The sequence below is a fragment of the Tupaia chinensis genome, unplaced genomic scaffold, assembly GCF_000334495.1.
Source record: "Tupaia chinensis unplaced genomic scaffold, TupChi_1.0 Scaffold000558_1, whole genome shotgun sequence".
NCBI lineage: Eukaryota > Metazoa > Chordata > Mammalia > Scandentia > Tupaiidae > Tupaia > Tupaia belangeri.
The window spans coordinates 126,600-133,133 of record NW_006160070.1 but is presented as its reverse complement, the minus strand read 5'-3'; the positions used below and the strand labels follow the sequence as shown (position 1 = coordinate 133,133).

Sequence of the window (6,534 nt, the reverse complement as noted above, 5' to 3'; positions counted from 1 at the left end):
CTTGTTTAATTTTGTTTATTTATTATTATTGACATTTGGTTTGCTATAAGGATGTGCGCTCACCAGAGAGAGATGGAGAGAGGGCCAGTGGGAAAGCAAGCCGCCAGGTCCGGGTCCGGGGCAGACCACGGCCAGCCCGGTGTGAGCCCTAGTGTCCCCACAGGTAGCACGCTCAGCCTTCATGTGGTTCGACATTCCGTGTCCTGTTTCCACGGCTGCCCCCGTCCCAGCGAGTGCTATTGGTTTTCCATTTGGAAGAGAGTTAGGAGGTTTACTTCTCAATACATTCATTGTAAAGGAAAAGGGTCAAGTTTATTTAAAGAAAAAGAAGCTGCCCAGCTGGGGCGGCTCAGGCAGTCGCACTCGGTCCTGCAGTGCTGGAAGCGGGCAGCCAGCGCCGGTGTGGAGCGGAGTCAACCTGGAACACGCCAGCCCGAGGCCTTGACGAGCTGGAGGGCCGGGAAATGGATCGCAGCAAGAGGAGACCTGCTGGGGTGCCCGTCTCTCGCTCTCTTTCTCCGTCTCCCTCTCCTTTCCCGGACACACCAGCAGGCAGGTTCATGCCCAGTTAGCTGGTATGAAATGGCAGACTGAGGAGTGGGGAGGGGGGGGTGCAGAGGCCAATCAGAGCACAGAGCAGGACACAGCCCTCCTGGGAGCCCCTATTGACTGTCCTCCCTTCCACAGCCACGCCGGCCCCTTCTCCCGGGTCCCAACTTCCCTCCCGGCATCGCGTGCCCCGCCTCAAACCTACCTTTGGAGCCTTCCCAGAGCGGCTGTGAAGGACAAGGACCAGCAGATGCTGTTGGATGTTTCTGTCTCAGAGAGCCGGAACCGGTCCACGTGGGGACACCAGGCCTCCCATTAGCCTTGCCGTGCAGACGGAGCGGCTCCCTCGGCCGACACCACCACTCCAGGTAACATCCTGCACTTCGCTCTCATGACAAACGGGCCCAGCGAAGTGTCCTCTTGGGCCGAATGACAGTCTCAGCCATGAGTCCCTTCCCCTCCCAGTCTTTGCCGTAGGTGTGTCTCCTTGACCAATCGTCCTCCCCCAGACCGGAACACAGAGGCGCTCCAACCTCCGGCTGCCCACGAAGGTGCTAATCCCCTTGATCTGGGTCACAAATCTGTCATCTACTGGACCGCTGCTCAAGGAGGACATTCAGTGTGAGCTAAATTTTAAAACCACTTTCCCTCTGGTGCCCAGTGAACACCTGTGGGGTTGGGAGAGCCTCTTCAAAGCCCGGCAGGAGTGGTTTGTCTCCTCTTCTGTCGCTCGGTTATGCCTCCGAAGTCCTCCCCCAGAGCAGATACAACTCACATGTGTGGTATGCTGTGACCCAGAGGGACTAGCCTGGGCCACTTTGTCCACTGTAGTCCCTTGTCCTAAATCAGCAAGTTCTAACCTCGAAATTAACCAGATTGTCACTGCAGGAAGAGAAAGCTCAAGAGGCGGCAGTTCTCAGGATTAAGCACAAGTGTGTCCCTTCACTTGAACTGAAGAAATAGTTTTCCCAGAGCAGAAGTCTGCTCCCCCCCCACACACACACACATGGGCAGAGCCGGCGGCCCCCGAGTCGTTCTCGGGAGAAACGAGGTCAGATGCGCCCACGTTGCCCGGGCTCTGCTGCGGTGGCAAGGCGGTTTCCTGCAGAGTCTTCGTGCAGGTGCTCATGTCCCCCAGACCGGAACACAGAGGCGCTCCAACCTCCGGCTGCCCACGAAGGTGCTAATCCCCTTGATCTGGGTCACAAATCTGTCATCTACTGGACCGCTGCTCAAGGAGGACATTCAGTGTGAGCTAAATTTTAAAACCACTTTCCCTCTGGTGCCCAGTGAACACCTGTGGGGTTGGGAGAGCCTCTTCAAAGCCCGGCAGGAGTGGTTTGTCTCCTCTTCTGTCGCTCGGTTATGCCTCCGAAGTCCTCCCCCAGAGCAGATACAACTCACATGTGTGGTATGCTGTGACCCAGAGGGACTAGCCTGGGCCACTTTGTCCACTGTAGTCCCTTGTCCTAAATCAGCAAGTTCTAACCTCGAAATTAACCAGATTGTCACTGCAGGAAGAGAAAGCTCAAGAGGCGGCAGTTCTCAGGATTAAGCACAAGTGTGTCCCTTCACTTGAACTGAAGAAATAGTTTTCCCAGAGCAGAAGTCTGCTCCCCCCCCCCACACACACACACATGGGCAGAGCCGGCGGCCCCAGAGTCGTTCTTGGGGGAAACGAGGTCAGATGCGCCCGCATTGCCCGGGCTCTGCTGCGGTGGCAAGGCGGTTTCCTGCAGAGTCTTCGTGCAGGTGCTCATGGCCACGCCACGGTCCGTCTGTTTCCCGGGGCCCACTCTAACCGCACCGCCGAATCTGGTCGCTCATCAGCAGTCGGGGAGACGTCTGAGTCTTCGGGCCTTGCAGGAGTCCAACACCGCCATGTTGCTCCTGAAGTCTCGGTCCTGTTCCTTCCAAACTTTCGTTTTCTTTCGTCAGTCCCTCCCAGGTGCACCAGGACCTCTGGCTCTTGAGAGCTCCCTTCCTGGTACAGCTGCGCCTCCCCGGAGGAGAGGACCAGGGAGCCTGCCCACCTCCGGCAAGGCCTGCCCCCGCCTGGTGTAAACCCCTGCTCCCGTCTTCAGCGTCAGGCAGGGAGGCTCCTCAAAGCCTGGAAACTGCCAGACCCCACTCCAGAACCCCTGACTCGTGGGTCCCACAGGCCTGAGAATCTCCGTTTCAGTTTCCCTGGTGACACTGAGGCCGCTGGTCCAGAGAGCAAACAGCCGGCAAGGTGGAAAGTTCGAGCTCAGCCATCTTTAGACTTTTGAATGTTCAGGAATCACCAGGGGGTCCCTCCACCAGGTTCACCCGTTTTTGATTTTGCTTATTTACATTTAGTCCCTGCACATCTGCAAGGTGTACAGGATGTCTTCTCAACCTGGGTACAGTGTGTATTAGTCAGTCAGCGACATTGCCGGCTACGTTTTCATCCACAGCAGCTTCCATGTTTGCGCCTTTTAGATGTTTTGCTTATTTTTTCCCTGGCCCCCTCCCTCTCACCCCCTTCCAAACCGTCTCTAGTATCTAAGGTTGCCGTCCACCAGGGAGCTTAATGGTGACGATCCTAGAGCGTATCAATCGAGAGAAGTAGATTGCGAGCCACGTTCCGGAAAGTGAAAGGAGACAGTGGAATTCATGCTCAAGGTCTAAACTTTGACTGTTTCAGCATGCGGTCGGTGTAGGGGTCATACATCCCTCCCTCCGAGCCTCGCGGGCAGTTTCCTGCCTGGCCGGTGCTCGTGTCTCCGTGGCTAAGGCTGCCCGGACAGCGCGGTCCTCAGGTCTTCCCTGGGGACACCTCGGAAGCTGCCCTTCAGGGAGCACTCCCTGTCTCCCTCTTACCCCTGGACCGCTTCCCCCCAGCACCACAGACTTTCTCTAACCTGGCGCTTCTCTGCCCTGGCCGCATACCAGGCGTTCCCTGAGGGGCTGTGAACACTCAGCGCTCAGTATTCTGACTTGGGTAGGCCAGAAGGCAGTCGAGGTGACGCGGCTGCTTTCTGTGTCCAGGTTATTCCAACACCCAGCTCGAGTCATTTCCTGGGGCTCCCTGCGATTCTTATACCTGGAGAGCAAGCTACTCAGGACTGGCTTGGACCCGCCACACGCGCCCACACCCCACCCAGACCCACTGAGCTAGGGCCAGTGCTCCGTCAGCTCGCCCCCTCGTTCCTGAGCATATCGAAGTCTGAGAAGCACTGCCTCACCTGGAGCAATTAAGACATTATGAAATGCGTCTTTTTTCTCTGCCTGCAGAGGGCTGGCGCCATGCAGCACCTCACTGAAGCAGATAGAGGCTTGCAGCTCGGACTCCCACCCCACTGCCATGCTTGCTGATCTGGCTGCAAGACGCTCTCCCCTGTACCCAGACATGCTGTGGAAACGCCGTGGAGCTCTGCAGCTGTTCCAGCCCAGCTCACCGCTTGGTCAGCATAGCCGGCTGCTGGCCACGGGGGCGCAGCTGCAGGGGAGGAGGCTCTGGAGGCAAGTGCAGAGGGAGCCCTGGCAGAGGTGTGCCCTACCCCCACCCCGAAGGGGGAGCAAAACCTGGCCCGCCTCCCCCTCTCACCCAGTCCTGCACCCGGAGCCCCGCAGCCTGTGAGCGCCCTGCAGACCCAGCCGTCCCGTTAGCCTCCTCTCCCCAGGCGCTGAGTGCCTGGAGGCTGAGCGAATGAGGACGCGTGCATTCTCCCAGTCCTCACCTTCGCTTGGCCTGCCTTGGCCGTCCAGACCCTCTCTCCGTCACGCCTCCTGCTGTTGGTGAGCTTGCAAAGACCGTCGGCCTGAGTGGCCGCTGTCCTCGACACAGTCAACGAGACGTGTGCCTACAGCTGGTAGGTGGCAGGTGTGTCCTGCAGAGGCAGAGAACAAGGCTCTCACGTCTCAGCCGGCATTCAGATCCCCTGGAAAGTGTCTTTAAAATTGCAGCTTCCAGGTCCAGCTTTGCTGGCATGCTCTGCTTGGACACTCTGCTCTGCAGTCTGGAGCCACATGGGAGCCGTGTTCAAGCCCCTGTCCCACCTAAGGGCAGATGTAGTGGTACACACCTGCTCTCCACTGGGAGGCCGAGGCAAGAGGGTGATGGCACGGTAAGACCCTTCTTTAGATCGTTCTAAATACAGACCGCCAGAGCCCCAGCCCAGACCTGGGGAGCTGGGACCTGGCTCCGCTCTCGACGTGCTCCCAGGGGCCCTGGGGCTGTAGCTTAGAGTCTATCCCTCGCTGCCATCTACCCTACAACCGGCCGCCATTAGCAGGAAATGGCCAGGGACTTCCGTTCATCCAAGTTTGACACACACTTAGGGAGTTTTCGCCTTGTGCGAGGTACACGTTAAACATGGAGACCGCAGGAGAGGGTGAGGTTCAGCGCCCACATGGCCAAGCTCACCCGCAGCCCAGAGGGACTCGCGGACCAGCCAGGGAGAGGTACCTTTCCCAAAGGCCATGTGAGAGGGTGGTACCAGGCGCGATGAGGGTAATGGGGGGTCCTGGTTCAGAGCCCAGAGCCCATCCCAGCTGGCTCCTAAAGGCTGAGCAGGAAGAAGCCGCCGAAACCTCAGTGCCGCTGGCACATGGAATTCCGAGCAAAACACGGGTAACTCAGGCTGGAGGGGCATGCTCCAAGGCTTTCCTCCCTCGCACCAGGAAGGAACTCCACTGTGAAAGCACCCACAGTGAACCCTGCAATGAGTGATAACTGCCCAGCTTCCATGATCCAGGGTGAGGTGCCCTGGGAGGCCTGGGGAGAGCCGCACTCCCTGGGACCTAAATGAACATCGCCCATCTGAAGACAGTTTGCAGGAAAGCAATCTTCACTGTTACTGAGTGTCTGCCCTGGTCCTGCCGACGCCCCTGCTTGACAGAGACCCCCTACCATCTGGAATTGTCAGGGGAAGATGGACGGTGCACACAGAGGTTGCTGCCGGCATTGGAAAACGGCTTGTCCCTGCCGCTCGGCAAGTTCTTTGAGCACAGTTGATAGAAGGTTTCTGACCTTGAATTATTAGTTAACGGCATCTCTGCAGAAGGAATGATTTATCAGGCGAGTAAACTTTGCAAACGAGCGCAGGTCTGGAATTGCTGCTCTTCCCTCGAAAGCTGAACATGCATTATTTGCACTATCTGTCTTCATGGGGAAGCGACATCCGAAGCAGAGGCTCATACTTAACCTTGCCCTCGGAGCTCTGTGCAGGCGAGGCGTGAAGACAGGCCGGGGCAGCGTGGAGTCCCCGAACGTGCTGTGCAGGAGGTAGGAGGGCTCCCTTGCCACAGGTGCCACCAGCTGGAGTGGCCTCCTCGTTGAGGACCCCATGGGGCGGTGCACAGCTCTCAATAGCCACGTCCCCTCTCACGGGTCACCTGCAAAGCCAGCCGGGGTCAACACCACCAGCTGCTGGCAGGCCCCTGCTCTGCCGCCTTCTCGGTTCACTTGCTTTTGAGCAAAAGGTGTTGCTCTAGGGGAAGGAGTGTGTCCGCCCTGTCACTTGCCACACAGGGGACTCATCCTCCCCTTCTCTCGGAGGGCCTGGTTCAGCCTGGAGCTCTGAGGACAAGGGCAGGGAAGCAGGAATTCAGGGCCTCCTCAACCCTCACCGGCCTGCTCCCTTGCGCCAGCTACCTCCGGCACCTGGGATGCTGCTCCTCCAGCTCACACTCACACGCACACTCACACCGTCCAGCATTGCAGTGGGGCCCCCACTCACAGAGGAGGCCGACCCCTGGGACATGCCTTCTGTCACACGCCTCTTCCATCGCGCTGACGCGTAATTCGTGAGAAATGGTACGTTCCCTTCCACGTCTCCTCTCAAGACACTCACTGGTTTTGTCCCGACTCGTGTCTGTAGTTGCCTGTTCTGAGGTTCTTGGAGTTGAGAACCACCAGAGAGGAGACCCCTTGAGGGGAAGAACACGCTAAGGGGGGGAACTTGTCAGTGTCAGTGCTGGGAGGAGGTGGGCGTGGGCGCGTGAGCCTCGGCCTCCGCT

General features: G+C 58.3%; 2 long non-coding RNA genes across 2 annotated transcripts; one reads left to right on the top strand and one right to left on the bottom strand.

Moving 5' to 3' along the window:
• Window positions 1–374: 374 nt before the first annotated feature.
• Window positions 375–863, bottom strand: LOC114009537 (uncharacterized). Its single transcript, XR_003550938.1, has 2 exons — window positions 755–863; window positions 375–590 (listed from the first exon to the last, which is right to left on the bottom strand). It is a non-coding gene; the product is annotated as an uncharacterized LOC114009537 (long non-coding RNA).
• A 682-nt stretch (window positions 864–1,545) lies between these two features.
• On the top strand, window positions 1,546–6,255 carry LOC114009536 (uncharacterized). Its single transcript, XR_003550937.1, has 3 exons — window positions 1,546–1,670; window positions 2,302–4,385; window positions 4,480–6,255. It is a non-coding gene; the product is annotated as an uncharacterized LOC114009536 (long non-coding RNA).
• Window positions 6,256–6,534: the final 279 nt, after the last annotated feature.